Here is a 16,428-nt window from a genome sequence, read left to right as displayed (position 1 = left end):
TCAGAGACATTAATTTTCATATGGGGCGTAATTTTCTCGGTTCTTAGATGAAAGTACAGGAAGGCAGTTTTTTTGTATGGTGGTTATACGGTTCTTTCATTTAAATTAATCACCAAAATCACTTGTTTCTTGTTTATGGTCTCTTGAAGATTATGATCATTTTTGTTACTAAAGAGGATAATGGTATCATCCACAAAGAGTGTACTGATAGTAGCAGTTATACTCAGTGGTACTTTTTTCATATCAAAAGAGCAGCACTGGTCCCAGAATTAAACCCTGGAGCACACTTTATGTAATATTTCAATAATAAGAGGCGAAAGTTCCAACACATCTTTGTTAATTGCGTTCTATTGCCATTTCCTGTTTCCTGTTTCTAAGATGTGACCTACACCAGTTCAAAAGGATGTCTCTGATGCCATAGTACTACAATTTCTCTAATAAAATTCTGCTGTTGTTGACATGTAATGCTTTTTATAGATCTATGAAGATTCCAGGTGTTTTGTTTTGTTTTATTTGTTGACAAGAGCAACTAGGGTACAGTGTATGAACTCTTTTATAGCACTTGTTGCAGATTTATTCTTCCTGAAGTCATGTTGAGCATTAGATAGGATTTGGTTTCTTTCAAGAAAATCATTTAATCATTCCAGAAGTTTACCATACACAGGTAGCAATTTCTTGAAGGAAGTCATTTTCCTGCAAAGGCTGTTTCTTTTTTAAATAACCACTTTATCTCATTATTTAGCTGCTAGCTAATTTTTTCTCTCTTGTGCTTTACCAAGCTAATATCTCAAACATGAAATCCATATGGAAAATGGAAAAAAATGGGACCCACACAAAGCTTTGTCACTATGTCATGATACACACTCCATTTGATTTTAAGATTGTGACCATACCATGGGTAATTTCCATTTTAAATAATTACATTAATACATATTGATGTGTTGCATGCTGCCACAGGGGCAAAACACACAAGAGGGTAACTTTCCTTTCCTATTTACATACAAATTTCATGTATGAGATAGTAGTTTGATAATACTGAAGGGGGTGAAATCAGCTATTCACTAAATAATGAAATAAAAAGGTTATCTCAAAATAAAATGGTTGAGACAGGAAAATGACTTCCCTGAAGAAATGCATAGTGGCTGTGAACCCATACAAATAAAAAACCACAGGCAACAATGATATAGGTCTTTAATTTCCTATATTATTTTTCCCACCTTTTTTTAAAGAGTGGAATAACTTTGTCAACTTACAGACATTCAGTAACTGTACCTCTATCAAAAATTAATGGTACAGTCATGGACAAAATGAGCGAGACCCCTCGCCTTTTCATTATGCTGATCCACACAGCGATAAAGTCTGCTACACAGCATAACAGGCAAGGCAACAAAGTGCTACCAACATACTATGCACAGACGTGAAATTGAAAAACCATCCAGACTTTGTCAGACTGTTTTCAATCATGTGTAAGATGATATTAATGCTGATTAGTGTGTTAAACACAACACGTAAATATAAGATATATATGAACGAAGAAACGCTAATTAGTATGCACTGTACTAATAAAAATGAATTTCAGCTTATCCAGATAATATAACTCTTTTAGTAAGACAAAGTACCCCATATCATTACAAATTATGAAAATTTTATCCGCATTTGGCCACGAAATGGTCTGTGTCAAAGTTCAGACCAGTCATACCGGTTTCCCTGTGCTGACCTACTATGAAAGTGTGCAAATTTACCAGTGCGTGAAGATTCATAATGAAATTCAGTTAAAAATCATTCAGTACCACACTTAGGTCAATTCAATTATTGACAGAAGCGGAAAAAGGTAGGCAGTAACAAGTATGAAATTCTACAAGAGTTTCATATTGACATCCACAGGGCGCCAGTATAGAATAAAGGAAGCAATAAAACAAATTGGTGGAGCTAAAATTTCTTAAAATTGCGTTACTGATACTCTATCTGCCTCCATCGAGATTAGAAAACAAACAAGACCTCCCTTGCAGTAGCAAACACCTTTCACTATGCTAGCAGGAAACTCAGACAAACAGCCCTCTGTTACTACCCCAGACATGACTAAGCCGGCAATTTCACAATGAAAATGGCAAAAAGATCTGCAGTTTCCGTTGCATAGAGCTTTCTGGATTCAAAAACATGAATTTTCTACCTTTATGTCACTGCTTATGTGACAATCATTAGGGATGTTTATCGAAACAACAAAATACTGTTATTAGCAAGTAAATTTAGTAGGATAATTCTGCGCCACCCCAGAAAACAACCAGCTACATAAAATATTTGGTCTAAAGTTGTTTTTAGAATAGTTTTTGCATCTCATGGGAAATGTTACAGTATCTTTCAGACTGCACAATCTTGTGAGAGACAACAGAGATTCTCTCACACTACTTGAAGTTTGAAAATCAACATTGAAGTTAATATAAAAAAAGAATTTCTTTGTTTTGATGAAATTTATTTATAACTATTCCAAGATTTTTGTACAATATGTTAATACTGCCAGTTGCAAAACAATAAAGGTAAGGAATAAATATATTGGTTTCTAGAGCTTCAAGTTTGAAATCATTACCTTTATTTCAATAACTAAGTCAAACCCCCATATGTTACCCAATTTTTATGAGATATGGCAGTACCTCCACCATTCTGACTATCTCTGCAATAATGAGATCCTAATGTAAGGCCAGGTGCAGAATGCAACTAACTATACAACTCTGCTTTTAGACAGTCTTCTGTAGTGCAGATGATCTTTATGTAGTTCAAGCCAGTTGTGAATAGCAATTCATTATCTACAACCTTATATGCAATTGACTGCTCACTACTGACCATATTACCCTTTCAAAAATTACACACACATAATTTAACAGTGATGCTGGTGGTAAAATTGTTGATATCTGCTGTACAGCCTCTATGCCAATGAATAGGCAGTTTACATTTTGCTTAAAATGTTATTCAATATGTGCAAGTGTTTGCTTTTAAAAAGCATATGTAATGCCTGTATCATTTGGCCATTTTATTTAATAACTAAATCATCCTATTCTGTAATCGAGTTCTCATTTTATTTCAGTTGTTTCAGCTTAGGTTTTGAATTTGTTAACTCTGCTTCACAAGTTTGGCAAACATTTATTCTCCTCTGCACTGATACCACATTTTATTGTTTTTATGTGGTAGACAATGTCTAAGTTGAAGAGATATTTATTAATTAATGCAATGAAATTAAACTTTAAATGTAGAGCATTATACATAGCCACCCATCTGATACGCTGCTGGTTCCACCTAAAGGTGCCTATCATGAAATTAATCACTAATCAGTGACCTTGGTAACAATTGGCATTTTTCCCACATGGTGAATGATTGGTAACTGAATAGAGTCTGTTTATGAATAAGCAAAAAACAACATTTTAAAATATTTCATTACAATAAAAATTTTGACTATTTAGGCACTCATCTCTTATGCAATTCTGGTGGGGAATTTCATAACTAATGACATAAAAAAAGTCTGTATGAATGAGGATGAGAAAGATATACTTGTATAATGTACAAAATTGTTCTCTTGACTGACACGTGTACACTGTAAAATTTTGTATAATTACTCAAGGAATGTACCTACAGTTCAGATAATATAAGGAGCATTCAAAAAGAAACAAGCCGGAAGCATAATTACAGACACCAATACCTGTATGTTAGAAGTATTGACCCTGGCTGTTGAGACACTTGTCCCACTGTGACGCAAGGTGGTGAATGGCTGTCTCATAAAATTCCCGGGGCTGTGATGTTAACCAGTTCTGCACATACAGCTGGATGTAATTGTCTGAAGTGAATCGTTTGCCCCTCAGAGCCTTTCTAAGGGGACCAAAAATGGCATAATCACAGAAAGAGAGGTCCAGACTGTATGGAGGGTGGCCAAGAACCTTCCATTTCAATTTCTGCAGGAGTGCCACGACTGTGTTTGCCATATGAGGCTTTGCATTGTCGTGGAGCAGAATGACCCCACGGGTGAGACTGCCTGGTCATTTGGATTTGATTGCTTGGTGAAGGATGGTCAAGGTTTGTGAGTAACACTGGTCATTCACTGATGTCCTCTGCTGGAGGAAGTGTATCAGAAGGGGGCCATCTTGATCAAAGAAGAACATCAGCATAACTTTTCCTGCACTCATGCGGATGGCCTTGGTTTTTTCTTTTTTTTTTTTGTGGTGACCCTGAATACTTCCACTGGAGGACTTGTTGTTTTGATTCTGGTTCAAAGTGATGGCACCATGACTCATCTCCAACCACCATTTATACCAGCAACGCATTCCCTTCCTGAGCATAGCACTGCGGATGAGCAAGACAGTGGGCCATTTGACATGTTTCCTGGTGTGCTTGAAGACTGTGGGGCACCCATTGGGCACACACTTTGCTCATGTGCAGTCGTTCCTTCATGATGGTGTGAACACTTCTGATGCTCAATCTGACTATGGTGGCTATGGCTTTCACTGTCACCCAGCAGTCCTGGGTAGTGAGAGCATCCACCAGCTGGATGATGTCATCGGTAATGCAGTGTGGTGCTCCAGACCATGCATCATCAGCTAACAACACCTGTCCTTCCCTGAAGTGCTTGTGCCACACCTTGACCCTTGCAAGGGACGTGCATTGCTCGCCGTGCACTTGTGGCATTCGTCAATGAATATCCATTCCTCCTACTACTTCCACTGTCAGAAAATGAACAACACCTCTTTGCTCTTCTGTTGATGCCTCCATGTCACTGTCTGCAATGTGACTGGCAGCATTGGATGATTGATGCATGCTGCTGCTAACTCTGTATAGTCATGTGACATGCACGCCTGCCCTATAGCAATGGGCTGTGAACTTTCACACTCTGGTCGGAACCACATCTCATTACACACATCACAATATTATCCTCCTGTCACTGGTTTTCACATTCCAGACTCCGGCTCATTTCTTTTTGAACACACCTTATAGATCAAATTCTGTAGAAATGACCTATACCTCATAAGTGGATATACCCATGGTTCAAATAATTACATCAAATGCTGCAGAAATGAACCATACCACATAAATTACATTTTTCATCTGATCCTTTGGGTGTAATGTCTAAACACTGTTTTAACTTGTGCAAAAAGAACCAACCTAACTTAGAGAGTGACTGCCACTTTCACCCAAAGAAATAAAGCCCTAGCAGAAAATTGTATTATTAAATTTCTGAAGAAATGAATCATGAGGACAAGGTCTTTTCAATAGGTTAATAAGTGTGTATTGATGGTCCATTGCTTTCTGGAAAAACACACAGTAAAATCACTTTTAGAAGAACGTGTACTGAAAAAAGTGCTTATATAGCATGAGCATCAGTTATGTGACATCCACTACTGGAGAAACCCTCATCTAGACTTCTCTGTACATTATGGTTTTCAGTCATATGAATTCATTTCACTGTGGCATGTTTTCTAATGACAGTTATGCACCTGCCATAAGGTCTTCAAATTGGTTGTTTTGTTATCTCTTCAAATACATAGCAATTAAATATTTTGGTGCTTTTATAATCAGTTCCTGGTTACAAAGCCCACAAACTCAATTTTGTATTCATGACAGTCATAATTACATCTTTCACTCCATTTAAGCAACCTTTAGTTTTTGAATGGTATTCACATTAAAATTTGATGTCTACTTCCACACATCAAAACTAGTAATACACACAACATCTAAACTTCAGAAACTTATTTTTGAAACTCTATTTAATTGGCAAAAAGTGTCCAAGACACTTGACTATTCCATTTAGTTCTTTTGCTGTCCATTATGTCATGCCCTTTAACAATATTACATTCAAATCTCTTCAACTATTTTCATGAATACATTATTAATTCATACAATTTTCTTTTCAGTGCATTGATTTTATATTAGTTCAGTCTTATTACAAATGATTTTGAGCATTAAATTTAAAATTTCCATGTGAAGTTCTTCTACTGCATTGATTATATATTATTTTAGTCTCATTATAATTGATTTTGAGCTTTACTTTTAAATTTTCTGTATGTAATTTTTCTATAACTTCATGTGTACTATAGGTACCATCAACAAAATGAAAGTATTTCAGTTACATCCCTTTCTTCTTTTTCCAAGTTTAGGATTGTTGAAATTCATTGCCCATGAAAAGCATGGATTTGGGCTTGATTCTCAGTCAGGTATACAGTTCTAATCTGTATGAGGTTTCAAAACTATACACAACCTATAACAAATTGAATGATTCAGTCTGAAAACAACACCTAAACCATAGCTAAGCCATTTCTTCATGATATATTATCCTCCATGGATGCTGACTCAGCTAGGTATGTAGCAGAGGTTCTGTAAAGTAGAGGAGAGGTGCGAGTAGAATTGAAATTTGTGAGGATGGGTTTTGTGAATCATTTCTGAATAGCTGAGCCATTATGTTTAATATACATGAAAGGCAAGGTACAGAGTTCAAGACCTGTATTCATCTGTCAGGAAGTTTCAAAATAATGTGTACTACACCATAGAGTGGAAGGTTCTCAGTATACTGGGGATGTCAGCACAACAGGCTGTATGTTTTAATTGTGTGTTATCTTACTTGTGACAAGCTGATGTTCCCTGCCACATTTTAAATGATGCAACTTCAATATATGACTTTCAGTATTGTAACAAGCATGTACAAACAATAATGTTACAAGATCTATTGAAACCAGTCACAGTAATAAAAAGAATTGCTAGCAATTTGATTCTTCAAATAATTAAATACAAGTCAGTCTACCAAAGAGAACCTTTTGATACTGAGTACCTTCTTCCTGATGTGACACTGGAGTAGATGTAAGAAGCTTACAAAAAGCATGTTCATGAATTTATAAGTTGTTTTATTTGCATGAAATATTTCTGGAGAGGAGTAATTTAAAGTTCAGAGCAGTTGGTAACCAATGCACCTACATGTTTAAAAGACGTATGTTCAGAAGTCCATAACTGCATACTATTTGAATTAAGGCCAAAAATTTCAAACAGGTTCAATTTCTTGGGCTGATATCTCGCAAGTGTGCTTTTTCCTTCTTAAAATATGAGGTCAAGTTAATGGTGTTTCTTTGTTAGATTCATAACTGAATGCTTCCACTGGCCACAAGATTCAGAAATATTGGTCTCAGAGTCATTCAAAGACAGCCTAAACTCATTGGCACAGAAGTATCCTGAACTTACAGTAGTATTATGTGATCATTTTAACATACTCAGTATCAACTGGGAATATTATGTAGACATTACCAGCAGTAATGACAGTCAACTCTGCAAAGTAATAGTTAATATATTTTCAGATAACTGTCTTGAACAACTATACTGACAGTGCACATGCAAAAGAAATATTTTAGACATCCTGGAATGATGAGATAAAGATCACCTGATGACTGTAAAACTATTTGAATTATGAACTGAGCCAATTGACCTCAAACACCACACACACACACACACACACACACACACACACACACACACACACACACAAAACAATTGTGGTTACAGCTCAAATGCATTATAAACTGTGGTCTAGATCAATATATACCAAGCAAAGTAATAAAAGACGTAACAAAAGCGCTGCACAGAAACTGATGAGAGAACACTTATTAGCAGATCATGAATCCATAAATAAGCAGGGCTTTGAAACTTCCTGGCAGATTAAAACTGTGTGCCGGACCGAGACTCAAACTCGGGACCTTTGCCTTTCGCGGGCAAGTGCTCTACCAACTGAGCTACCCAAGCACGACTCACGACCCGTCCTCGCAGCTTTACTTCTGCCAGAACCTCGTCTCCCACCTTCAAAACTTTACAGAAGCTCTTTCTTGACAGAGCACTTGCCCATGAAAGGCAAAGGTCTCAAGTTCAAGTCTTGGTCCGGCACACAGTTTTAATCTCCCAGGAAGTTTCATATCAGTGCACACTCCACTGCAGAGTGAAAATCTCAAGCAGGGCTTTGCATGAAACATACAATCATCTCTGGTAAAATATATAACACAAAATTCTAGGACATTCTGGTCATATGTACTATCAGTGAATGGATCCAAATGTCTCATTCAATCTCTCATGAATTCATCTTATGTTTAAACAGAAGACAGTTGACAGAAAACTAAAACATGACATTCAGTTATTAAAAAGGTATTAATGAGGGATATTGATATAATAACTCCTGGAAATGGAAAACAATTAAGACTATTTAAAGCAAACAAGGTATTGGGCTCTGACAGAAATAAAATTTGATTTTACATTATATACGTTAAGGAAACTTGTCCTTTTTCTTTTTCACATTTAATGAGCATCTCAAGTGCACCCGACAGTTCCACATTGCTGCCTAAGAGCACATCACTCCTTGTTTTCAAGCCAGCTACACAAACAGATGCACACAAATACAGACCATTATTTTCAAACATTATGACATTCCTGCAGGAAAAGAAGCTTCTCTAAAAGTATCAGCAGGAATTCAGGAAAAACTACTAGTGTGAAACACAGCTTTTTTTTATTTGCGCTCGTTATTTAGCAAACAGTAGATGCAAATGGACAGGTAAATTCTAACTTCCTTCATTTCTAAAAGACATCTGACACTAGACCACATTCTTCAGTAATAGCTGGGATATGATCATATCAAATATCTTCACAACTATCTGAGTACTTCATTACACTGGATGGTAATTTTTTAAGCAAAACTGGACACGTCCAAAGGAGGTGTAATAATACACTGAGGTGACATAAGTCATGAGATAGGGATATGTACATATGTAGATGGTGGTAGCGACACATCCGAGAAAACAAGGCCAACCAACAAGGGTTGCTACGTCACCATGACGTCACAACAAGCAGCCCAATATGGCGATAGTATAGTGCTGTGAGTGGATTGCTTTCGAGTGTCGAGCTGTGACTTGCTGAAACTGTTGTTATTTTGATACCTCTTTCACCACCACAAAGTACTTATCCGTTACACTATGGTGAATAAGTGCTTTGTACCGAGCTGTACTGCCACCTACCAGACTGGGAAAAAGATATCTGTGTTCAGATTTCCAAAGGACGCTGAACTGAGGAAGAAGTGGACACATGCTATTCGACGGCAGAACTTCACTCCCTCTGAACATTCGGTGGTAAGTAGTAACAAGTTGCATTATTAACAAAAAACCGAAGCTAATTTCGTAAGAATAAATTACAACTACAAAGACTCCGCTGTTTACTTTCATTGAAAGTATTGTTTAAACGATTTTTATTGTTCCGATTTAGAATGTTTCAGTATGTATTAACTGTAAAGTGTGTAAGTTAACATAAAACTATAGATAACAATGTAAGCAGTATATTTGATTTAGGCTAGCAGTTACAAATGCAAGTCAGGCTACCAAATGCCCTGGCCCTAAAGTTTTTACATTTGATGAGTAGCATTTTTGCATTACTAACAACAAAACATTTTAAGGTAATGTTAAGTACTTATCTCACATTGTGTCAAAGATGTGCAGCATACTTTATATATTAAGTACAATTAATTAATTTCAAAATTATTATGGAACAATTTTCTTTTCATTTCCTTTCCAGGTTTGTCAAGAACACTGCAGTCAGAGTGACCTGATTCTTCAAAGCACAGCAGTTGACTGCAAAACAGGGAGATCTTTGACATTGCGTCTAGAAAAACCAAGACTGAAAGAAAATGCAGCGCCATGTGTCCTGCCAAACTGTCCCAATTATTTAAGCTCAAGACAAGATGTTCAACGAGAGCTCCCAAGTCAAAGAAGACAATGGCTAGAAGCAGATGCCTTAAGTAAAACTACATCTGAAAGTATAGAGACAGCTTCTGCACAAAGGGAAAATGATAGTTTTCAAGATTATAGTGAATTTTTGAAAAAAAGTAAGAATGTTACATTAAATCAATAGTGGAGTAAAGTTCTGAAAGAAGACTGTATATTGTTCCTCTGCCTTAACTTTGAGAAACCTCCATATGATATTGTGTATTTAACAGATTGTAGAAACCTCAGTGTTAAATTGTATGTAAATGGTGTTGAGATTGTTGCCAGCACACTTCCAGAGAAAGTTTGCAGTGTAACTGAAGTAGAAAATGTGATTAAGCTGTGTACAGACTATATTAGTGGCAGGGAAAGTGATTTACACATGTCCATTATTCACTCCCTTCTTGAAGCATTACCAGTGAAAGAAGGTAAGAGGAAGGTTGTTTCATTCTGTCACAATGTGCATTATGTCTTCAATCCAAGGCACACCATAAATTTTATCCAGAAGTTTTGATCATTCTACCATGCCCAAACACATTAAGGAAGCTTAGTTGTAATATAAATGTGAACCCAAGTAAACCAAATTTTTTAAGTCATTTGAAAGATGAAGTTTCACGTTTGGAACCACATGAACTGTTTGTTACCTTTATGCTAGATGAGATCCACATCAAACCATATGTAGATTATAAAGGGGGGAATATTACTGGAATGACTTTGGATACTGCTGAAATAGCAACCAGTGCACGTGTATTCATGATTCAGAGTATTCTTTCTCCTTTCAAAACTGATGTACATGTATTGCCTGTGAAAAAAATTAATGCAGAGAGCTTGTTTAATGTAGTAAGAACTTTAGTAGTAGGTATAGAAGCAGCTGGCTTTCAGGTTGTTTCACTTGTTACAGATAATAATGCCATTAACAGAAAATGTGTTACATACTTGGCAAATCCACCACAAGCCAGTTTTGTATACTCATCTCCTACAGATAGTAAATGACCAATGTTTTTTCTGCATGACACTGTCCATATTTTTGAGTGCATAAGGAACAATTGGATAAATCTGACAAACCACAGGCAAACATTTTGTTATCCAGATTTTGATAATTCTGATATTGTTAGGTATGCATCTTTTGCTGCAGTTTGAGAAGTACATGACTTAGAAAGCCAAAAACAGTTAAAACGTGGTTATGGGTTGTCTGTGAAAGGCCTGTGGCCTTTGTCTTTAGAAACACAAAATGTTAAGCTGATGACTCAAATATTCAGTGATTACGTAGAAAGTAGCATGGTTGAGTTGGGGCCAGCTCATAATGTAGAAAACTGGGAAGGTACTGCTAAATTTATTATTAGGACTTGGTGGGGGATTGTCCATGTTAATACACCTCTGAAGGGACTTCACCATAAGGAAGAAATGCAGAAGCCTCTGACCAATAAAGCAGGAGACATACGTTACAGTTTTATTGATAAATTTCTTACTTGGTTAGATAAATGGAGAAGTTTAGAGTCACGGAATGGTAAATTGTCTGTGGAAACACACACAGCACTTCGACTCACAACAAATGGCTTAATGCAAGTAACTGAATACTGTTGCAAGGAACTAAATATGTCATATATTCTGCCAAGTAAGTTCCAGACTGATTCTCTGGAAGCAAGGTTTGGTCTATATAGACAGTTATCAGGATGTCAGTATCATATCTCACTTAGGCAGTTGTTAGAAACTGAAAAGAAGTTAAGACTCATGACCGTTTTAGAACTCAATGTTCACCCACAAGAGAAGCTGAGAATTGTAGAGCTGCATAGTTGTGATGAAAGTACTGAGAGCAGTGTGAATGATAGTGAATATACCTTTAATGTCAATATCAGTGAAGATGATTTTTAAAAAATGTTGAGTCTGAACTGCCAGTTTTAACTTACATTGCTGGTTTCTGTTGCCACTCATTGATTAGGAAACTTCAGTGCAGTGACTGCACAGATTTTTTGATACTGGATAGGTCAATGACAAATGAGAAACAGTTTAATTTAATTAGACAATTGGACAGAGGAAGTTTGAAATTCGCATGTGAATTTCCTGTGACAGTAGTTATGTACAGTTACTTGACTCTACAAAAGTTGTTGGCAACATCATCATTCCTGAAGCTGCTGAATCAAAGAGCACTAGCAGCTGAACTAATTTGGAAAATAGTTATGGCTGCTGATCTGTTGTGCGAAAGTTCTTGTCCTCAGCACACTGTATCAGAAATGTGTAAGAAAATTATATGGACCACTGTAAATATAGTACTAAATAATTTTTGTAAAAAGAAAAATGATGAAACTTCTGTGCAGTCTCTCCAAAGTTCTAAGAACAGGAAACTTCTAACGCTATGCCACAATTTGAAATGAACTTTTTTTAAAATTTAATATCTTTAATCTGTATGTTATTGCTACCTCCTACTGAACTTCTGAAGTCCCCAACACAAAATGTTTTACTCATTGATGAAATGTGCTTTGTGTAAAATCAAATGCAAGTGTTGTACAGTGTCTTCAAAGTACTAAGAATCAAAAATCTACTTCTTAATGGCCACAATTCCACAATATTTTTGTAATATTGCTTAAAATACATTGCTCGCTCCCTGTCACTAACCTCCAGATAAGTAAACCGCTTTTCATCTACATCTACATTTATACTCCACAAGCCACCCAACGGTGTGTTGCGGACGGCACTTTACGTGCCACTGTCATTACCTCCCTTTCCTGTTCCACTCATGTATGGTTCGTGTGAAGAACGACTGCCAGAAAGCCTCCATGCGCACTCAAATCTCTCTAATTTTACATTCGTGATCTCATTGGGAGGTATAAGTAGGGGAAAGCAATATATTCGATACCTCATCCAGAAACACACCCTCTCGAAACCTGGCGAGCAAGCTACACTGCGATGCAGAGCGCCTCTCTTGCAGAGTCTGCCACTTGCGTTTGCTAAACATCTCTGTAACACTATCATGCTTACCAAATAACTCTGACGAAACGCGCTGCTCTTCTTCGGATCTTCTCTATCTCCTCTGTCAACCCGACCTGGTACGGATCCCACACTGATGAGCAATACTCAAGTTTAGGCCGAACGAGTGTTTTGTAAGCCACCTCCTTTGTTGATGGACTACATTTTATAAGGACTCTCCAAATGAATCTCAACCTCACATCCGCCTTACCAACAATTAATTTTATATGATCATTCCACTTCAAATCGTTCCGTATGCATACTCCCAGATATTTTACAAATGTAACTGCTACCAGTGTTTGTTCCACTATCATGTAATCATACAATAAAGGATCCTTCTTTCTATGTATTCACAATACATTACATTTGTCTATGTTAAGGGTCAGTTGCCACTCCCTGCACCAAGTGCCTATCCGCTGCAGATCTTCCTGCATTTCGCTGCAATTTTCTAATGCTGCAACTTCTCTGTATACTACAGCATCATCTGCGAAAAGCCGTATGGAACTTTCGACACTATCTACTGGGTCATTTATATATATTGTGAAAAGCAATGGTCCCATAACATAATGGTAGATGTCTCTCCATTGAGAACAACATGCTGTGTTCTGTTTGCTAAAAACTCTTGAATCCAGCCACACAGCTGTTCTGATATTCCATAGGCTCTTTGTTTATCAGGTGACAGTGCAGAACTGTATCGAACACCTTCCAGAAGTCAAGGAAAAGGCATCTACCTGGGAGCCTGTATCTAATATTTTCTGGGTCTCATGAACAAATAAAGCAAGTTGGGTCACACACGATTGCTGTTTCCCGAATCCATGTTGATTCCTACAGAGTAGATTCTGGGTTTCTAGAAATGACATGATACGCAAGCAAAAAGCATGCTCTAAAATTCTACAACAGATCAATGTCAGAGATATAGGCCTATAGTTTTGCGCATCTGCCCGATGACCCTTCTTGAAAACTGGGACTACCTGTGCTCTTTTCCAATCATTTGGAGCCTTCCGTTCCTCTAGGGAATTGCGGTACATGGTTGTTAGAAGGGGGGCAAGTTCTCTGTGTAGAATTGAATTGGTATCCCATCAGGTCCAGTGGATTTTCCTCTGTTGAGTGATTTCAGTTGCTTTTCTATTCCTTGGACACTTATTTTGATGTTTAAATGAATGATATGCTTTGTCAAGTGTTAAACCAAATGTAAGTGCTCTACAGTTTCCTGAAAATTGTAAGAAACAAAAGTCTTTTTGGCACAGCTTGAACATCTTATTTTATTGCTTAGCATGAATTGATTGCTACCTGTCATTAGCCTGCATCTGAACCCATAGTAAAAAATTCAGAAACTTCTGACTAACAAAGTAAGGGATATGTGGCACAATTTCCTGGATAAGTTCATTACTTGGTTGGACAAATGTAGAAGTTTAAAATTGCAGAATGGTAAATTGCCCCTAGAGAAATATACAACACTTAGGGTTACCACATATGGCTTAGTGAAGATAAATTATTACTGCTGTGGAGAATTAAATATGTCATATATCCTGCAAGGTAAATTTCAAACTGACTCACTAGATGCTGGTAGCTTGATTTGAACTTTACTGGCGATTATGTGGAAGTCAGTATCATATATCATGTAGGTAGTTGTTAGAATCAGAAAAGAATTTAAGACTTATGAGTATCTTAGAATTAATTGTGCACCCAGATAGGAAACTGAAAATTGTACAGATGAATGGTGATAATGAGAATCCAGCAATGTGTATGTTGATGGTGATTCATTTTGTGATATGTGTCAGTGATGATGATTAAAAAAATGTTGAAACAGATGTACCAGTTTTAACATACATTGCTGGCTTCTGTTGTCACTGATTGCTAAGAAAACTCCATTGTCTAGAGTGCACAGATGTCATATTCTAACATCCAATGTCTTGCTACTTCAGTACATTGCTATTACAGGCAAAGAAAGGCTTAATAGTTTAGTAACACATCAGGTGGTCTTGGTTGTTCAAGATTTCTTACTATATGTGATATACAGGGTGATTCAAAAAGAATACCACAACTTTAAAAATGTGTATTTAATGAAAGCAACATAATATAACCTTCTGTTGTACATCATTACAAAGAGTATTTAAAAAGGTTTTTTTTTCACTCAAAAACAAGTTCAGAGATGTTCAATATGGCCCCCTCCAGACACGAGCAATATCAACCCAATTCTCCAACTCGTTCCACACTCTCTGTAGCATATCACGCATAACAGTTTGGATAGCTGCTGTTATTTCTCGTTTCAAATTATCAATGGTGGCTGGGAGAGGTGGCCAAAACACCATATCCCTAACATACCCCCATAAGAAAAAATCGCAGGGGGTAAGATCAGGGCTTCTTGGAGGCCAGTGATGAAGTGCTCTGTCACGGGCTGCCTGGCGGCCGATCCATCGCCTCGGGTAGTTGACGTTCAGGTAGTTACGGACAGATAAGTGCCAATGTGGAGGCGCTCCATCTTGCTGAAATATGAATTGTTGTGCTTCTTGTTCAAGCTGAGGGAACAGCCAATTCTCTAACATCTCCAGATACTGTAGTTCAGTTACAGTAGCACCTTCGAAGAAAAAGGGACCAAAAACGCCTAATCAACAGCACCTCAAGCGAACAAATGTACAACTAAATGAAACTTTATAGCTCCCTTAATTCGCCGACAGATAGTGCTTAGCTCTGCCTTTTGTCGTTGCAGAGTTTTAAATTTCTAAAGTTGTGGTATTCTTTTTGAATCACCCTGTATTGCTACTTCTAGAACTCCTTTGAAAAGTGTTTATCTTCAGTACCAGAATGAACATCAAATTGTCAGGTTTTCTAAATAGAAAAGCACTTTGTTAGTACCAGACAGCAGTAATGAAACATGTAGTTGGTGATTTCTATGTGACAAAGGGAGTAACCTGTAGAGAGATTGAAAATGGTAAGTAAAGAGAGCCTCAGCCTTTTGCTCACATCCTTACATGTAATGCACTTGCTTGTTTTTCATTTCCTACTAATCTTACCTTTCATAACATTTTTTAATATTGTTTCTAGAAGTGTATCTTCAATAGCAGAATGAACTTCAAATTGTCAAGCTTTTCTTAAAGGAAAGAGCAGTCCCTTAGTATCATAGTGCAAGACAGAATCTTGTGTTCAGTGATGTCTATGTTAAAAGGAAAATATTTGATGTCAATCCTTTGTTACCACTCTTTATTACTGGGGATACACTTGTAAAAATTCTTGAAAAGAGCTGTCACCATGAACATATGAGTAAATTCACAATGGTCAGGTGTTTTATGAGATAAAGCAAACTCTTGTTACCTTATTGTAAACGAAAGTTGTGAGGGTTTTGCTACGTATGACAGTGTTTAAGATAATTTACTTGCAGTGTAATGGCTTGAAAACGTTAAGCCCTGCTGTCAGTTAGCATTTGTCACCACCTGTATGCAAGTTTTAAAGCTAAATAGTGTTCTGACAATTATAAAATAGTGGCAAAGTTCCTCAATAAATTAAACTTATTCCTGCCCATATATGTAATTGGTATTTCATTATGAATCTTTATGCTGTTTACAAGAATATATATAATTTGGTCTTTGGTTCAAATTATCGATTAGTTTGCTCCTTTCTGTATGACGGACAGAAGATCGTTAGCATCAGGTGCATCTATACGGAGGGGTCCGTGGACTGCTGCGTTGGCTACGGGCCGCTTAGTGTGATG

This window comes from Schistocerca piceifrons, chromosome X (genome assembly GCF_021461385.2).
Source record: "Schistocerca piceifrons isolate TAMUIC-IGC-003096 chromosome X, iqSchPice1.1, whole genome shotgun sequence".
In the NCBI taxonomy this organism is placed as follows: Eukaryota; Metazoa; Arthropoda; class Insecta; order Orthoptera; family Acrididae; genus Schistocerca; species Schistocerca piceifrons.
The sequence above is the reverse complement of the archived record's forward strand: the minus strand, read 5'-3'. Positions refer to the sequence as shown.